The 19559-nt window shown below is 47.0% G+C and overlaps 1 long non-coding RNA gene across 1 annotated transcript in view; it reads left to right on the top strand.

The window, feature by feature from the left end:
- Positions 1-2914: 2914 nt before the first annotated feature.
- The window catches only part of LOC141918023 (uncharacterized), a 131760-nt gene continuing 115115 nt past the window's right edge, over positions 2915-19559 (top strand). The window contains exon 1 of the long non-coding RNA XR_012621553.1: positions 2915-3006. This is a non-coding gene — a long non-coding RNA (uncharacterized LOC141918023). The remainder of the gene's footprint in view (positions 3007-19559) is intronic.

Below are 19559 nucleotides of genomic sequence, written 5' to 3'. Positions count from 1 at the left end.
CCTTTGTAGAGCTCAAGTTCAGTTCAAGTCCCCACACTTCTCACTTAAGATATTCTGTCATGGTGATTAAGTCGTAACTTGCGTTTTCAGTTTTTAAAAGACATAGCATCACCCCCACCCCCCAACACTTCTTTTTTCAGCTTGCTAATTACTTATTTCCTCCTTATTTGCAAGTTCTGAGAGTGTTACTGCACTGGCTCGCATATTAATGACCACTGCATAAGAGACTTAATCTTCTAACAACTGTAGAAATACTTGGAAAAATACATTTTAAAAACTGTAGACAACTGGTACTCACTTTTTAGCAGTATTGGCTCTACCCTAAACTGCTTACAGCTTGCACTGTCTCTTACTCAGTGTGCTGTCCCCTATAACTATTAGATGCATCCCAGTACAGCTGTTATTCCCAGTACCAGTGCATGGGTTTGTTTTATCCTTGCTGCAGAATGTGGCACATCTCCTTGTTGGGCTTCATGAACTGGATTCTGCCTCACCCTCCAGGTCACAGAGGTCTGTGTTAAGGTCCTTCAGTTTCTTGTATGAGCCAGTTTAAGTAGTGGAGTGTCACCTGACAGTTTGCTCCGGATGTGCTGTGTGTCAGCACGCCAGCAACTAGTGAAAATACTGAGCCATGTGGGCCCCAGTACCTGTCCTCGGGGTGCTCAGCTTGTTACAGCTGCTAGCCGGGTGTCCTGCTGTCGGTTGGTTTTTGAGCCTGGTGGTCCAGCAAATTTTCAAATTTTCAACAGTCTGTTTATCCTGCCTGTGAGTCTCAACTTATAGATGAGAAAGTTCCGAGAGGCTCTGTCAGGAGCTGTTCAGAGCCTTGGTCTTTGCCTGTCTGTCTGTCTGTTCTGGGCTTTCTTGCAACTCTCCCCTTTACCTTTTGGTTTCCCAGAAAATGGCAGGAGGGTCAGTGGCCTGCAGGCATTAAGCCTTCCTTATCTGTTCTGAGTTAATACTGAAGTGTAAATTGCCAGTGTCCTTCCCCTGGGGATTGAGATGGCAATCCCAGTCCTTGCCTGTTAGAGGCTTTGCCTTTTAAGATGGAGAAAGTGACGGAGTTGCAATGAATTGAAACTGTAGGCTAGCAAGTTATTTTATCCATTGGAGTCAACTAGTAGCATTATGGATCTTTTCCCTTTTAGAGGAAGGAGACATCTCCTCTTTGAAATGTTCAAATGTCTTAGAATGACAAAAGAAATGTATTATGGGAATTTCCCTTTTAATCATTGAACCAACTTTTTGTATGAAGAAGTCTTATAGAACCTGGCGACAGTCCCCTGTGCACGCAGAGATGTACGGCAGATACTTGAGCATCAACAGAACAGTATCACTGCCCAGATTCTGTCCTGTTCTCAGTAAACTATTTTATAATTGAGATGTGATCTATTTTTCCTGTTTTTAAAGCAGTGATGTTGAAGGTTAAACGTTTAGAATGTAGCTTAGGTCAAGAAAGCGTTCTTTCTGTTCGAGCCAAAGGCCTCCCTCATCAGCAGAACAAGTCAACAGCTGTCTTTGACCCAGGACATCCCGGAGCTATTAGATCTCGAAGAGGGTACATTGTCAACTGGCCAAGCAAACTCAAGGTCCGTGTATCCTTCAGTGAACTACCCTCATAATAATACTAAAAATCCGGCCTGTAGGTCAAGCAGACCCTTGGCCAGGTGAAGACCCTTCCCCTGAGCATGTATAGTAGTAGAAGTCTTGTGTCAGCACTGTTATAATTGTATGTAAATTACTAACCAATCCTCCTAGAGAGGATGGACTTGGAAAATTACTAACTCTGCCAGTTCTGTGTATAAATATATCGGGAAATGTCCCATTGGTGTGCTTGATTTGTGGGAAACCACTGAGCCCCAGGGCTTTAGCAACCCTAAAATAACTGTCTTTCCCGAGTGTGGGTTTACTGACCTGTTGCACAGCGCGTGATGAACCCGCTTTTTGGGCACCAGCCCCAACCCTGACAAACTGTCTCTCCCACCTCACGTTGTGCCCACCTGGGGAAGAGTTGGGCAGCTTAAAAAGCTGCTCCCCAAAAGCTGCCCCCACGAACCCCCTTTTGCAGTGAAAACGACCTGAAACCCCAGGAGCGTGAGCATGAACCCGCCTTTCTCTGCCTTTGCAAATGTTTGGGTGCCCCGGGAGCGGGGCAGGGAGAGACCCCGCCTGGGGTCCCCGCCGGCAGCCCCCGCCCTGGCTGCCACCCGGCGGGACACGCGTGCCGAGCCGAGCCCCGTTGAGCCGAGCCGAGCCGAGCCCAGCCCAGCCGAGCCCTGCCCGCCGCTCGCACGTGTGTTCCTGGGCGGGGCTGCCCGCGCTGCCGCTGGGCGCCGGCGGTCCCTCAGCGCGGGGCTCCCCGCTGTGGATGCTGCGCTCCGCGGCCGCGGACGGGCGGGATGGGCAGGTGCGCGCTGCGGCGGCGCTGCCGCCTCCCAGGTACGGCCCGGAGAGCCCGGGGGGGGGGGGGGGGGGGGCGCGCGCCCGGGCGGCCCCGTCCGGCTGCCGATCCGAAGCGGCGGAGGCGGCGGCGGCAGCCGCGGCGGTGCCCGCCGGGGCCGGCGCTGGCGGCGGGGGGGGGCTCGGCAGGCAGCGGCGGCGGGGCTGCGGGTGCGGCGGGGCCGGGAGGGCGGCGGGATGGGCGGGGGGTGCCCCGGGGCGGGCGGGGGGGGACGGGACGCTGAGCCCCGGGCCCCGACGGGGCGGGGCGGGGCGGAGCGGAGCGGAGCGGCTCTCGGTGCCGGCGGCGGCGAACCGGCCGCTTTTGCCGGGCAGAAGCTGCGTCCCGGCCCCGGGCCGAGACACCCCCCCCCTGCGGACCCCACAGCCCCAGCCCCGGGAGGGGGGAGCAGGAAAACGGCCCCCCCCCCGCGCCCGGTGCCCTCCGAGGGAGAGAAGCGCCGCTCCGGCCTGCCCCCCCAGCCCCCGCCGCCTCCGGCCCCCCCCGTGGGGACCCCCGGGAGGAGGGAGCCTCGCCCGGCCCCTGCGAGGGAGCAGCCGCTCTGGGTGAGTACAGCGGGACCCCGAAACGGCAGGATTTCTGTAATTGAAAGGAGAAAAATAAAAAGAAAAGTGCTCCCCCCCCCAGCCCCTCGGACACCAGCTGGTGTATCTTGGTGCTGAATTCCCGGGAAAAGCAGAAATGGGGGGGGCGGGGGGGGGGGCGGGAGGAGAAGCAGCGATTTGGGGCTGGAAAGGCAACATTCCTCAGCACTCTTCTGGTGGAGGAGTGACCCAGCCTTATTTGGCCATTTTAATTACATTTTGACTCTCTCATTTTAAATTACTGAGCCTGTGAGGTATTTTCAGCAAGTACATTTAACTACAAACTGCTTTAAATGGATTCCGCAGTTAGACTTGGATGGCTGGGAAAGTAAACTGCTCTGCTGTCAGATGGACTTGGCGGGGATACTGAGAGCAGCTTCCCATGCCTGCTCTTGCATGAGGTTAGATATTTGTGTGTGGGGAAGAAGCCATTTTGTGATTGAATCCCATCACTAATGGCAGACAGAGCCCAATAGAAAAACTGCCTGGGCTGCTTCTCCTGCCAGAGGCTTATGCCAAAATCTCCTCACGTGAATGTGTAAGCCCAGGCAGCTCTGATCCAGGTGCGTTTTCTGTCACGGAATGTAGACTTACAAAAATATGCCTGAAGAGGACCCCAGAAGGTCATCTTGTCCATCCTCCTCCTGATGTGATTCATTCCGGATTTTTTGTCTGGAGACAATAGTGCCACTTTCCAATAGAAATCCTGTGACTCTAGATGTCATCACCTTCCTCGGATAGGTTGGAGCCTGGGGATGAATACTGCTGAAGGGAAGTCTGCCGTCCGAGCCTTGAGAGGCTTAAGCTGGCTCTGTGTGCAGTAGGAACTCCAGGACCAAGTGTGCCTGGCTAATTATCTTAGGCTGGACTGATTACCCTGGGAGGTGTGTTGCCCAAATAGAGGTGCACCCGTTGGGGTGCAGGCTGGCAGAGCCAGCACAGTGCGCGGTCTCACACCACAGGGGCTGCCTGGCTCGGGCCACACGGCATAGACGTGTCCTCCCTGGGGATGGCCAGATAGTCCAGAGGAGAGTGTTCCCAAGGCCCAGCAGCCGTTCAGGATGCTCCTTCCGTGTTTCAGGGCACCTTTCTCCTTGTCTCCAATTCTCGGGATACAGTTTTTGGAAACTGCTTGCCGAGAGGGCAGGCTGGGGTGGGGGCAAGGAGCGCTGGCGTTGCCGTAGGCCACGCTGTGCGACCTGGCCCAGCAGGCTGAGCAGCCTGTCAGGCAGTCCTGTGCTGCAGCTGGGCCTCGCTTTGGTCCCAGAGTAGCGTTTTAAGGAAGGAAGTGCCTTTTTCTGTAGTCCATATAAAAGCACAGATCCTAATTTTAACACTAACTAGCTCTTGGAAGACTTTCCAAGAAAAGCAAGAGTCATGATGCCTGTTTGATGGAGGAGGAGATCAAAGCAGAGCACCCAGCTGAAAGGGCGTGAGATGCGGGGCCTGAAGGAGCTGCCATCTGCAGCTGGGCAGCAGCAGATACGTGTGTGCTGGGCTCAGGACTGAAGCAGCTTGGCCAAGGTTTGTGGCAGAGGGGCACATAAATCAGTTCTCCCTTGTTTTATTCAGGTGCTCCATCTACCAGGGGATGTGGCCCTTTATGGGATCTGGGAGATTACGGCAGGTCTGGGTATAGATGACTTGGTGCCCCTGGCCTGCACTGGAAATGCTCTTGAGGTTCTTGCTAATAGAAGGAACAGCAGAAGTAGACAGTGGGGGATGTCTGTGGATTGCTCGTGAGCAGTAATTCCAATGCCTTATTTGTAAAATAAAAGACAACGTTTTTTCTTGGTGGTGAGTTCAAGCTTGCAGAAGGCACCCAGAACACTCCCCGTGACTATTGTCCATGTATGATGGTGTGGAATTAAGGTCGAGCTGTAAAGGTGGCAGGTGCTTTAATTATGTATTTTGTGATTTATTTACCTTTTTCCTGGGATCTCTATTTAACTGCTTGGTGCATTCTAAAAAGCCACAAACACCACAAGGCTCACCCAGCTCTCCATCGGCAAAGATTGGAGGCTTCAAAGTCTAATTAAATGTTTGAATTTATTTCTGGAATTTGAAAAACGACAGGAAAGGAATAACAAAATCCCTGCCAATGTAACTGTGACAGTTGTATATATTTTTTTTCCAGTTGGCAATCCAAAACAACAAACACAAGAGTATTTCACTCTAGTAAATATGCAAATAGCACTTCCCTCCTTATCTGGGCAGCAGTTCCATTCACAGGTTGTTGATATTCAAAATGCTTCTTCTCAAGGCCTGAGGATCACAAAAAGACCTGGCTGGTTGGATGCATGGTGTAAAGCTATCCAGGTTCCAGCAGCTCCAAACTAATGTACGCTGAGTTCCTGTGACAGGAAATTTTAGTTTTATTCTGTCTGAGGTTTTGGAGCGCCGGCAGGTCCATAGCCTGTGTGTGTCTAGTGGAAATATAAAAGGAATGTTTGCACCTCTGCACTTTTGTAAGCAAAAGTCTCCTTCCTGAGTAAATAAGGCCCATTCTATTTTCTTTCAGTTCTGTGATCTGTTTTCAGGTTAGTTTCTGGCAGGCAAGAAGAGCACGTTGGATGTTGGGAAGCTCTTCTGAGAAAATGGCAGCTGTGCCCCTCTGCTGGTGTTACCCGTTTTGGGAGGCTTTTCCACTGCTGCAGGCGGTGTGCTGAGCTGAAGGGACCTTGGGGCTGACTTACTGCAGTGGTTCTTCTGTTGTGCCCCTTGTCAGGGGCTCAGAGGAATCTCTCTTTTGGCTGCTGGGGAGGGGGAAGGCGACGAGACTGGCTGCCCTCAGACTGTGCACCAGTGCCGTCGCCTGTACCTGCATGAGACTTGACTGTTGGGAGTGAGTGTTAGGGGGTGACAGGTCGGGGGTGAAGGTTTTCTTTCTGCATTGGATTCACAGGTTTCCTTAAAGTGTTCAGGTGGAATTTGTAGAACTGTACAAGGAAGGCATACTTCCCTGTCTGCATCTTCTCATGATTTGTGTTTCTGCCTCTAAATTACTGAGGTCTTTCTGCTCTGCTCACCCTTGCTACCCCAGAGAGGAACCTGCTTTTGTGTAGTTGCTGTTAGCACTTGTGACTCACATTTGCTTATCAAGGGTGTAATTATATGAAAGTCTGACACTAGGATTTTTACAACACGAGGCATGATTAAAGATTATTGTTCTGGGCTATTATTAAGCGCTCATCTTATTGCAGTGGGTCTTGAAGGGAACTTGCTAGTTATTATTAACTGTAAGCATGAATGCATAGAGCTGCAACAGACAACTTATATTGTTGCTAATGCAACATAAAGCTGAATCCTCCTTCAGTTTGCTTCCCTCCTAGGCTTTTCCTGATTCCTACATACAACTGCATGCTTCAGCATATGTTGTTCTCCTGTGCCCTGCATATAATCCTCCAGATTTTGGTTTCTGATATCCCTTTTGGGCTGTTGAAAATACATTGAGGAGAAGCAAAGCTCTCGCAGATGCATGGGCCGAGGGATTTGTCCCATCTGAAGGCTGGTTTTTTTGCCATGTGACCTCTACAGCCAGAGTAGCATCAGTGTGTGGTATCTAATTCATCATTCAGGGTTTTACACTTTCTCATGCAGAGTCCCCAGGTCCACTCAGACTGTACCTGTGCTGCTAAAGGAATGAGCTTGGACGCTGCTCAGCCGTTCTTCTGAGCTGGTCCCTGGTGTGCTGCTGGCCTGCGCGAGTGTCTGGATGGGGCTGGGTGGTGGCACTCAAGGGGCTGTTCTCACCGGTGGTCATGCACTGGCCAAGGCTTGGATCCCTTCATGGGTGTGCCTGGGGGCTACTGGGCCCCATGGGAGTTCAGGCAGGGCAGCCTCAGGGCCACAAACCCATCTGTGGCCCTGTTCTGTTCAGCCCTGTAGATGTAGCCTTGAAGGCTGACCGCTGTTGTGCTGTTTGACAGGCTGTGGCTCTGTGACAGAGGAGTTCCTTGTAATAGCAGAATTTTGTACGATTATCCCAGAACGTGGATGAGAATGTGCCTCCCGTTGCCTCTGTGAGCAGGGGGGAAATTTACTTGCTTGGAGCCTTAAAACTCCTTTGATTCTGTGTCCCCAGCTGAAGACAGTTTTTTCCTGGACTGACAGGTTTTCTTTCATGTGCAAATTCTGGATGGTACAAAACTATCATCTGCAGAGCCCAGCAGTCTCTTGTTCCTCATACACGTACTGTGGGCTTCTGCACTCACCCTTCTTAACTGCTTCCTTATTTGTGTTCAGAGTAAAACTGTCTATAAGTTAGCATCCTGCTTTGGTGTAGGGAAATGGAGTTGAAGACAGACTTCTGAAAATGTAAGCAATGCTAGTGCAAGATGAGAAGTAAATCGGATGTGTGGCACTGCTTTGGTTTTCTATATTAGTGCTAGTGGGAGTTCTTCGATCCTGATGTGCAGGTATGGAGTCTGTCACCACAACAGACTAAAATCTTCTGATTTAATCTCGTTTTATTGACTCTATTTGAAGTATGGTTTTAAAGTTGTTGTCAAAAACTTCAGAACAAAATGCCTTGAAGGAACTGGGAAAAAAAGTTATAGTTGCATGGAAAATTTTTGATGGTTATAACTGGCTTTCCAAGAAGAAAACAATTTTTCCACCTTCTCAGTATTCCCAGAAGAAATAGTTAGAGATCAACTAGCACCCATGGTCTTAGCTCCAGTCTCTCTAGAAAAAGTTTGTGTATATCAGAAGGTAACTCATTTCCATGCAAAACCAATTTCCCTGATGATCCCTGCCCCTTCGTCTTCTGAGACTGCTTTGTGTGACATCTGCCAGTTGTGTCAGATTCTGTGGTAGTTTTATGATGTCTGTGTCCAGTTGTTTGTAGACTTTCAAACAAAAGTAAAGTGTGTCAACCATGATTTAGCAATTTTTTTTTTTTTCCAGAAGGCACAGAAGGGCACTGGAGCTTCACTGAAGTGCGTAAGCTTGCTTTTATTTTGGTAGGGCTGAGCACAACCAGGAAGGTGGTGTTTTGTGCAGACTGGAGGTTCCTGAAGAAAAATAAATTGATCTTACAGCTTCTTTCTTCTCTCTGGTCCTGGCCCTTTTGGTTTTGGCAGATCCAAGCATATACAGCCTTCGAGCATTTGTCTTTGTGTTTTCGTGTCTCAGTGGCTGCCGCCTTCTCTTCCACCTGGCGGGGACCTGCTCTGTTGCTCTGAGGAGTCTGTTGGATTCAGCAGCCGTGGTGGAAGGTGTTACTGCCTGTAGCTCATCTCCCATCTCTGGAGGTTGTCATCACAGCAACAGCAGCCAGCAGCTGCTGGCTCCTCAGCTCCCGCAGCGTGAAGCTGGCTGGTACGCTCCAGCATGTCAGCGCTGTGAACTGGGGGGAGCTGAAGAAACGCTGCACAGTTGCTCTTGTTGCCCCTTTGGTCCTGGTGTTGATCTCCAGCAAAAGGGAAGAGCTGGAGGCTCAGTGCTGCTCCTCTGGCAGAGCCCATGTGCCAGCCCTGAGCTGCAGGACTTGTCTTGGGGCGAGGTTCAGGCTGCGCTGAAACCGGCAGGAATTTCCCTCGTCAGTTCAGTGGGGTCAGTGTTTTGAGCCTGATGTCTCCAGAGTGTTAGATGAGCATCTATTGCCAAGGTCACAGACTGAGGGCCAACTTTCACTTCAGACCCTAAAAAATAGGCACTTATTAAGCTTCCAGTGAAGGTAAAGCAAGATAGTCTACTCTGAGAACACTGAGTCTCCCCAGCAAGCTCGGTAGCGTTTGTGTACCAAACAAGTGAATTTAGTGGCATACTAACCTAGTGCGCATCGCTTGGGCTGTGTAGGGTTTTCTAAAAATGTTTTCTTTCATGTTTGTCAGCACACATATGGATTTGGGGAGGGGAGGGAATTTGCTGTGTTCTGACTGAAGACTTGTCATTAAGCCTACAGATGTATTAATTGTGTATGATTGTCTTGGCTGTAAGGAGCCAAGGGAAAACAATTTAGACATTAGCAATTTTATCAATTATTTACAAAGTGTTCTTTTAACAAGGAAAGCATAACTTCCAATTCTAGACAGCTGAGGTCCAAAGGAAGTGGAAAACACCATCCACAGGAGTTGGCAAGTGTTTGTGTTCTGAAAGGCTAAGTCCACGTTAAAACCAGTTTCCTTTTGTTTCAAACAAAAATAAAGAGGGAAGGAGAAGCAATAGCTTATATCTTGGTGTAGATTATAACTGTATCTCCGCAGCTGTATTATGACATCAATTTGGAAAGATGTTACAATAGAAGGGTGCCATCAGCACTCCATCTAAACCGTTTCAGTATGTGGACCACAGTCTTCACTGTATATAGTGTAGGAGCTTTCTGGGCATCTGTATATTTAAATGTGGGTCCTGGGGTGGAATGGTGATTTTATTTACTTGAGTTTCTGGCTCCTGCACTTTTGCAACTCTGATCAATGTAAGTGACAGAGTCAGGCTCTGTGTGCAGTAGAGCTGAGTCAGCTGTTGTGATACAGCAGTCTGGACTCAGCTTCCCCATTTCTTGTTAGAGCGGAGCAGGAAACGTCCTGCTGGATGTTAAGCTTGGCACTTTAAAACAAAAAAAACCCCAAGTGATTCCTCTAAATGCTCACATATGCTTTTTTGCCTGCAGCTTATTGCTGACTGAAAAGTTGTTCATGAAAAATGGTTACCACAAATCTTGTTACCACAGAAATAACAGAAGCAGTGAGTTACCATCTCTAAGGGCTTGAAATACACAGTTGTTTGTGGTTTTCTTGAAAGTATTAGTAATCAATCATTCTGGCAGGACTACCAGTAGGATTATGTTGTACTCCTGCAATGTCCACCAACCTCCCCACCTTGCTAGGTTCTGGTTTGGGCAAGGGTCTAAAGTGTTTAGCCTGACACATCTGCTCTCCAAGTGTAGTAAGTGCTGTATTGCAAACCAACAGAAACCCCCATCATGGGATGATCTGGAGAAGGACAAATATTGTCTGAAGCAACATGAACATCCTTTGCGTATGCAAATAATATTTACATGGATAAAATGTTCTTGCACTCTGTGGGGGCAGTATCTAAAAGGTTGGAGTAACTTTTTCAGCTGTCCAAATACATCTCCTAACAACAAAATCAGAGCTGCTTAGACTTGACATGCGGAAACAATCAGTACCATTGTGGAAGAAACATGCATGTAATTTTGTTTTTTTTACTTCAGCAGCTTCTTTTGTTTCACTGAGCAGCAAATGATGGTGAATTGCATTGCTCTTGTTGCCCCCAGGACTGTTCGCAGCCAGGATATGAACAGAGTTTTCCAGGAAAGGACAGGTTAGCACTGCTGGGTGAGCACAGCACACAGGGTGCTGCCAGCCTCTGTTATAGAGGTGTCCTAGAAGAAAGAAACAAAGTGTATGATTTTTATTTTTGTTATAAAATCCCTCGTTTTCTTTGCATGGTGGAAACCTCTTGATGGGGATTTCTTAATATCACTTCCCTAGAACCTTGTAGATAAATAACAGCTTCTGCCGGTAGAAACAAAACATAATTTCAACAAAACAAGACTTCCCTTATCCTTTGGGGTTCCTGAAGGAGCACCTCTCCCCTCTTTCCTTGACCTTGCACCCAAGCTGTGGCCTTTTCTTTCCTTTATCTCCATGTAGTGGTCCCTTTGCTCAGCTCAGGACCAGAGTCAAACTTGGTCTCCATGTATGTGGTGCCCACACCAGTGAGCGTGCCCACAAATAGCTCTCAGGTCACAGGGAGGGGGATGTGACGGAGAAAAGTTCCTGGTTTCTGGACCAAGGTGGCTTTGGAAGTCCTTTCAGAAAGAGCCAGGTGAGCCTGTGGTTATTCTGCACTGTGACAATGGGCTTCACAGATGGAGAGCAGCAGGGCGTTAGCCAGCTGTGTTACAAGGCGCCCCATTTCTCACTGCTGTGGCAGCTCACCAGAGTGTGTCAGCAATGCAGAGTTAAGATTTTTGACGGCAAATCCTACTATAAACACTCGAGCCCTTTTTAAACCTGGAAACCGTTTCCTATCAAGAGACTTGAGAATCAGAGTCTCCTTTTCCTTTTTTAACGGAAACTGAAAGCTGTAGACTGCACAGTTATAAATAAGTCCGGAAAACAGAGTATGGGTGACACCCCCGTAGTGTGGGTCTGCTTCAGTTTGGGGCAGCTGCTTAAGGCAGAGGCTCTGGGAGGTGTGAATGACTCAAATTCCTCCACAGCATCCTGATGCCAGGAGCGGCTTGCAAGAGAGAGCTTGCCTCAGCAGGGGGTTCTGCACATGGATGTGCCTGTACCTGCCCTGAGGTAGGGCACTTGCCCAAGCAGATGCGCTCTGGCTGCTGTGTAAGTGTTTGAGCACTCCTCCTCCTGCCACCTCCTGTGGCTTTTCTTTTCCTGGTGATTTCTTGCTCCATCTGGGAGGAGAGGCAGTCTTCTGTTACAGCCACATCAGAGGATGATCTGCAGACATGGTGAGCACGGAAGGCTCCTGATCAGCTGGGTCAAGCTTTGACTTGAGCTGAGTCATGAATAGCTCAGTTGTTTATACTGGGGATATTGCAAACAGGTATTCATCCTTATAGATATATACTCCAGAAAGCATTTTGAGATTGACACCAAGGTTAGCAGCAGAGCAGAAAAAACAGAATGCCTATGAATAAATAATTATGCAGGGTACCCCCTATTTTCTAGATTGTTGTATTGCATTGACTGTGTAAAAGGCTGGAGAGCCATTAGCAGGCTCTGCTGAGATTACTTTTCCTTCCTTTAGTGTCTGGCAGAAGGAGAGGGTGTGGCAGGGCATTACATGCTCTGGTTATTTTCTCCTACTGCATTGAATCTTCAAGGTCATTGCTAAATCTTGGCAGTATCCTTTATTCAAGGCTCACTTTTTCCCTCCAATCTTGCATGCTTTCCTGTTGTTGCTGCTGTTGCTATTATATTATATACATGATTCTAAGATTAATTGTTCAAAATGTTACCTGAGCTGCCTTTCTTGGCAGATGTCAACTTAGTAACACAGTTTCATGAGGACTTAAAACCTTAAATACTGAATTCTGTGCTCTATATCACTAATCCAAAAGATCAGAAAGAGTATTAGGCAGGCTGAAAAATAAACCTCTGGGGCATTTATGTCAAGCAGCTAGGTGTACAGAAGCTTGATGTATATGTTAACTGTGAAATAACACATGAAAAGCTGACAGTGAATGAGCCTGTCATTCATTCTGTCTTATCTTGGCACATGGAAATAAACATAAATTGTAGAAGACCCTTGCTGTATGAGACCAACATACTATTTTTTTTTTTTTTTAGAAGGATTGAATGTGACCTGGGGAAAAAAAAAATTGGTTTAGGGAACACAAAACACCAGAGGTTTTTCTTCAGTCAACCACATTCTTCCTCTTGTTGCTTGACAACAGGACTTCTGAGTCACTGATGTTGCTTCCCTATCAAATATGAGATGATTCCAGAGTTCCTCGGTAAATTCTTTCCTAGCCCTTGCAGACCTGGTCAGGGCTGCACATTGAGCAGGACTTTGCACATTTGACTTCTCCCTTGTGCTGCCCTGAGGTTGGGGGCATCTGTTGAATCTCTAGACTCTTTCTGGTCCCTGGAGAGAGGTGGTGGGTGCAGGCACTCAGCAGGGCCCTCAGCCGGCCAAGGGGGTCTGCCTGCTGTGGCACTAGTTTGGCAGAGGTGGGAGAAGAGAGCTCTGAGACCATCTACCCAGCCTGGCTCGCTGGTGTTTAACGTCATGGTTCAAGTCACCAGCTGTAGTTGTCTGATTGCAGGGCAGCCTTCAGTGCTGTTTTATGCATTAAAATATGCGAGGTCAATTATGGCCAGTGTGTATGTGCTAGGCTATGCATAGTTTTAAATTGAATGAAAGTGCCTCTGCTCTTTTTCTTAAGAATTTTTTTTTTCTCCTCTCCATTGAGCTTTGCTGTACTCTCTCTCTGCTCTATCACTGGTAACAATGCTGAGTGATAAAATGCCTCTTGACTTCCAAGTGAGGTCTAATAACACCAGTTTCAACCAGTGGAAGAAGACAGGACATTGATATGGCAGTCACTAGTTTCTTGTTTCCCCCTGATCTGGTAGAATGCGTCTTATGGCCTTTGATAATTGTAACCACAGCAGCAAATAGTGATGGGTATATTGCATTAGGATCTTCCATCTCAGTAATCATATTCTGCTTCCAGATGCTTTACAGGTCACAAAGTAAATTAACATTCAACGGCGATACATCAGGATGGTGCGGAAAATTCCCTCCTCCCTTTCCGAGAGATGATCCAGGTTGTTCGGGACCTTGGAGCAGATGCTGACTTTTCCAAAGTCCAACAGTGTCCCAACCTGACAGTTACTGAGCAGGCTGCTGTGTAAAGGCTAATGAAGTTGTCTGCCCAGATTAGTTGGAGGGGCCGTACAGGGATCCTCAGGTGGAAAGAAATTCAATCTATACCAGCAGAAGGCTGGGAAAGTGACTGAAGGGGACGGGGTGTATTGGAGCTTTGGTAGTAGGGTACTCACTGTTGTGGGGTGAAGGTTTTCTTAACCCAAAAGCCTTTTAAAGTTGAATAGGTTTCTATTAGTTGTATTTCTTTGCTGCTGGTGTGCATTCCAAACTCTGGCATAGGAGCTAAACAGCACGGGAGTGGCATGTGGTGCTTTTGGAGAGTAGTTATGGTGCTGGCACAGATGTGAGTGTAACACTAACATACCCTGGAATCAGAGGGAGGTGTGCTGGTGCAAGAGGTCTCGGGTGAGTGTAAAAGCAGTAGTGATTGTGGAGGAAGTTAACATGTCCAGCTCTTGTCCCCAACACCTTGTAGGAAAGACTGAAAACAGCAGCAGAAGTGGTGTGCTGGATGCAGTGGAGAACAGCTGTACCTTATATGAATAACATATGTAATTGATCCTTCTTTGAAGGGTTGTTAAATTACTTTTGGTCTCTCTGAAATGAGGCAGGTAAATGTGTCCAGTTAAATTTCCCATTTGCTGTGTCCATAAACAGGTTTAGAAAAGTGAATTTTTGCCCAGCCACAGGATGTCCTGAGATGAGTATGAGAGCAAGTGGGATAAATTGCTTCTGAGGAGTGCCTGTTGCTTCCTACAGAAGTTAAAAAGACATGTCAACTTTTACATGCCTAAAGTCAGAAGAGATCTCAGTCTTACGGGGATGTTTTGTAAAGCATTTAAGAGGATGAAACAGAGGAGTGGTTAAACTGACCGGCTGAGTTACCTCCTCAAATTGCATGTGTGCGTGCTGTTACTTCTATTGGGCACTTTAGAAAATAATCTCCTTCTCAGGAGGTACTAAGCTGAATACACTTCTGGATAGTGACTGCACGTAAGGATGTAATACTTCGAAGGAGAAATAGAATTTGCTTTTACATTATTTAACGAATTTGCCTGTGGCCTATCTGCTACTCCCTTGTTAATAACATGAGTTTTTCTGAACAGTTCACAGATGTGTCGGTTCTGTAGTTACGGAAACATATAAAAAGGAAACTGTGCTCACAGATACATTAGGAGAAACTGAGAGCATTACACTTGAATGTGAAAAGCTACATCTTGGAGATAACATCTGAGTACACAACAACACAGATACGACTGAAGAGAAATACCCATGTGTGGTGGTTTAGGTCCTGCCGGGGTCCGAGACCACGCGGCCGCTGCCCCTCCCCCACAAAGGGAGTGAAATACAAAGCCCCTGGGCTGAGGTAAGGAGAGGTTTAATACAACAGTCAACAGCAACACAACAACAATAACAATAACAGTAACAGTAGTAACAACGAACAGAGCAAGATATGTGCCAATACAACAGTGAGAGAGAGAGATCACACAACACACGCGTTCACCAATTCTCCCACGCTCCTGCGCTTGGGCGCCAGGAGGTGACATCAACATGGTATTGAATAACCCGGCTAGAGCTTCCCCCCACTGCTGGGGAAACTTAACCCTATCCTAGCTAAACCAGGACACCATGAGATTGGTTATTTACTTGAGAATTGCTGTCTTGCTGTTTGTTGATACTGCTCTGATACTCTTAGGAGGATACGGGGGGAAAATTAATACTTTTGAAAGTCGTTTGTGTCTGTTTCTGAAGTACTGATTGATCATGGCTCAAAATATTTGACTTCAGTATACTTTACAGTCATGCAGATACAAAACCAGACAAACCAGGATATTTCTGAGGATTGTATTGATGCTCGTAACCACAGCTCAGATATCTCTGTGGATTCTGGCTGGTGTATTTGCAAAAGAGGCTGATTCTCTGCTGCTGCTGCCTCTGTGTTAAATAGTTCCCCTTCAGGGCTCTGTTGCCTGGCTGTGGGGTTTTCCTCATACCTGGATAAACTGCGCCTGTCACTGACCTCACGACAAGCTTCGTCTGACCTATGAAATGTCCTGCTCCCAGCAAGAGTGTCGTCTGGGACAGAGGCTGGTCAGGACACAGCAGCCAGTTACAGACCACACAAGGGCAGCCAAGAAACCCAACTGAAATGTGTTTTTGCATGCAGGTTCCTAGGTCAGCATGGCTTTGGTCAGGCAGCTGCTGACTTGACAGAGAACTGCCTTGTGGCATGAATGTCTGTTTTTCCCTGCAGCTGCATCTGGTGAGTCTCTCTGTTCTAGTTTGGGGCTGGAAGACTCCGCTGGAGCCTGTTACCCCTGCTCTGGAGTTAGCAAGGAGGAAGCATCGCAGCTGCAGTGCTCCTAGGTGATACAAATATTGTGCCATTTTAATTAATTGGCCTTTTTTTTCTCAAGTCATGCTCTCATTCTCTAGTAGTCATATTGATATAAAGCTGCCTTAAGCCAGGAAGAAGTGAGCACAAGCTCTAAAGTGTACAGAACTCTTTCACTGACATGACTACGTCCACTGCAAGGCTCATACCGCATATTTCTGCTGATGGGAAAGCTGGCACTCTCTGCTGACTTCATTTAACTTCTGTAAAGGTGGTGTGTGAAACATGTAATTGGCAGTATCCAATGCTGTTAGACTCCTTATATAGCCATATTGTAATCTTGGAAACAAACTTCTTTCATTCTCTATCAAATAATTACCTAGAAATTTCTTTAAAACCGCTCTTTTATGTATGTTCCCATCTTCTCTCACAAGAGTGCATTTGACTCAGGGAGATTCTAAGCCAATATGAGTCTTTACTGTTGCATTTATTTTAAGCAAAGCATTGGTTTACCTAAGCTGAGTTGGACCTTTACTCTAGGGACGCAGGAGTGGAGACTTGCACCATCTGAGCAGTGGAGGAGATGACTGTTGTAACTTGGATGGAGGAGGAAGGAAAGACTCCTGTGGACTTATAAACTTGAAGCAGAAGGTGGAAAAGGTGATGTGTATTTATGCCCTACTCAGACTCTTCTCACAGTGCTTAAGGTCCAGGCTTCTGCAGTCCCTTCTTTGGACCCAAACTGTATGGGAGAATTTATGGTGTATGGATGAGTGGAGTCAGAGGTGGGGATTTGTGGATGGGTGTGTCGGAAATGAGAAGTAGGAATTCTGCTGGGGTGTTTGAAGAGCTGTTCAGAGGCCTGTGCTGACAGTGGTCTGTATGGCAAGACTGCTACAAGTGATCTGCCTCCGTGAGAAGCTGAGGCTTTACTCATCAGCAGGGATTTGTCTCTGCAACAAGCTTTGGAGCTCTACATCTTAAGCAGGTTTTTTTCATGTTAGAAAATAAAGAAAAGCACAGTCTTGCTCCTCTGCCCCAGAGAAGCCGCTCCTCCCTTGCAAGGTGGCTGGGTGTGATGAGCAAAAGGGAGGGTGGCACTTTCTTGGTAATTTGTGGAAATTACCTGCAGCTTCCTTACTAGATATAATTTGCCCTGGAGAAATAATTTGGGAATTACTGTGGTTCGCTCAGGTCAGTACTTTGTATTTGAGAGTGACTAGAAGTTTGCATTTCTGAGAAGGGGACAAAACCCCTCTGAGGACAGTTACCAAGCAGTTGTGCAGATGTGAAGCTTTTTTCTTAACTAGACCACTTAGCGTTGGCCCTATGCTTTGCAGCATGTACTTTCTATCTCTTCTATCAAAGATGTTTGGCAAGTGTCTAGGGATATTTCTTCTCTTTCCAACAACAATTGCATTAGAATTTGTATTTCTACCGTGCTCTGTTATGTGTAGAAATAATTAAACTGGTGAATGTTAATTTTTCTACTGAAGACTCTCAGGAAGAAGATATTCCAAACATGCCTTTTCTTGTTTGGAAAAGACCTCTAATCTTTATAAACGTGAGATTGCTCTCTCTACTGATGTAGTTCAGTTTGCTATGTTATAGACACAGACAAATTGATACAGATCTCGTGTCTGACTGCAGTGACACTACAGCTGTTGCTCCTGTTCCTGTTTGTGGCTTCTGGTGGAGGATGCTGCAGAGGCAGGTTGGTATCACTGGTTTGATGTGTCTGTGCCCTTGGCCAGTCTGTGCTGCCCAGTGCAGGTGTGATCTCTGCTTGAACTGGAAGAAAGTATTGCAACTGGACTGTGGTGGTGGTGGTGAAGGAAATAAAGCAGCAACTCCAAAGTGCCTATGCTCCTTCAAAAGTGAGGGACAGGGGGAAAGGTAAAAGAAAATGCAAAAGACTGAAAGCAAATCTACCAGCAGCATATGTGGGTTTTTTGGGGGCCTTCTATAGCTGATGTAGATCCTTGGCTCTTCCACGGTAGTGCTTTTCCCATGACATACTTCTAAAGATCAAAAAGGTTTGATTAACAAAATATTCCTAACGTATTTTTCCATTAGCACTGACAGAACTAGTTCTGCAGGTGCATATGAGCCAACCTCCCCCCCCCCAAATGAAACGACCGGGCGCAGACATCCCGTCCCCTGCTCAGAAGGGGTCTGTGCCTCCTGCCTGCGGGGGAAACACGCAGAGGTGACGCTGGAGCAGAGCCCAGGTCGCTCGTGTCTTGTCTCCTGCAGTGGCCCTGTGCCAGGTCCATGCCCCCACCCACCAGGGTAGCCATGCCCCCCTCACGGCATTTTGGGGATGCGGGAGCCACAGGGTCAGGCAGGAGATGGCCCACGCTGCTCTGCGGCCTCTCCCCAGCGCCGGCTGGTGCAAAGGTACTAGATTTTTCTGGGGTTGTTTTTGGTTTGGTTTTTGGTTTTTGTTTTTTTGGGGTTTTTTTTTGTTTTTTTTGGCTGCGTGCAGATGAAATGCCTGTTGGTAGGAAACTGGATTTGGCAAAGTGATAACTAGGGTCAAACCATTTGATTTGGCTTGATTTTTGAGTTCAGCATTTAACTGGACCAGCAGTTGCACATGAATCTGAGCAGGTATATCTGCCTGTAATCTGTTGTTAGATAATAGGTTAATTTGTAAAAATAATCCTGAGTTACAGAAACAAATGGAAGGGACTTTACCTTTGGAGGGATTAATAATTCTAAAGCAGTGGCTGATTTTTCTGCAGTGAATTGTCTTCGAAGCAAAATAAATTAAAATGGAAGAAGCCACCACCACCCTTCTGGTATGGAGTAAGCTTACACATTACTGAGAGTTGTTTTACGAAATTACAGGAGTATAATGATATCTCTTATTTCCTGGAGTAAACAAGTTCTTGGTATGATTTAAAAAAACAATCCAAAAGGGAAAGTTAACATTTATATCACTACCATCTCGTAATGAATAATAGCGGGGGTATTCCTTTGCTCTGTTGTTAAAGGAGGTAATGCTGAGATTCAGTGTTCATTAAAGCAAGTAGTGTTACTGATTGTTATTGATTTGTTATTAATTTGAGTTGATGATTTTTGGTGATGATTAGGACTAATCAATTAAATGGAGTCTCACAGAAATATTGGTTTTTATAAAAGATAGTGGTGTAATGTTTTAAGTAGTCATAGAGATGTCATATTTAGTTTAAAGTAACCATACAACCAGTTACGCTGCTAGACGAGGTACCATTGTTAGACTGTCTGGTGGGGATGATTTATTGCCCTGTAGACCAGGTGTTTTGAGAGTTGTATTGTGAAAGGGCCTCAAAGCATGTTAAAATTGCAATGTGAGCCAAAGCCCTTGAGTCAAGGACATTGGGGGGTCTTTCGAGTCCGTGGTGGTTGCGAAAGCAGCCCCCCAACTCGTTTCAGGACTCAGGTGCACATGACCGGGAAGAGGTGGGAATCTGAAAATGAGTTACGGGAATTAGCATGTTTATGCATGAGAGCTTGATTAATATGTATGACTGAATCCAATATAATCAGCATGCTACACCAGTTAGGTGTGCGTTGTTGGCGAGACAACTCCCCTGCGCACCCGTCCGTTAGTAAAGGAGTATCTGCTTATCTACATCACATTGGTGTCGATAAGTTCTACTATCCTGTTTTGGTGACACTAGTTGCTTGTTAGACCCTCTGCTTTTCTGGAAAGTTTTAATTTCTAAGAGGGTCACGCTGTATAGAAACAACTGGCGTAATTGCAGGTGGACCAGAGAATGGCAGCCTGTTTCAGGATTGTTGTGTACAAAGAGTTCATAGCAAATAAATATTATAGAAATTTAGACTGAAAATGTGCATT

This window comes from Strix aluco, chromosome Z, assembly GCF_031877795.1.
Source record: "Strix aluco isolate bStrAlu1 chromosome Z, bStrAlu1.hap1, whole genome shotgun sequence".
In the NCBI taxonomy this organism is placed as follows: domain Eukaryota; kingdom Metazoa; phylum Chordata; class Aves; order Strigiformes; family Strigidae; genus Strix; species Strix aluco.
The sequence above is the reverse complement of the archived record's forward strand: the minus strand, read 5'-3'. Positions and strand labels throughout refer to the sequence as shown.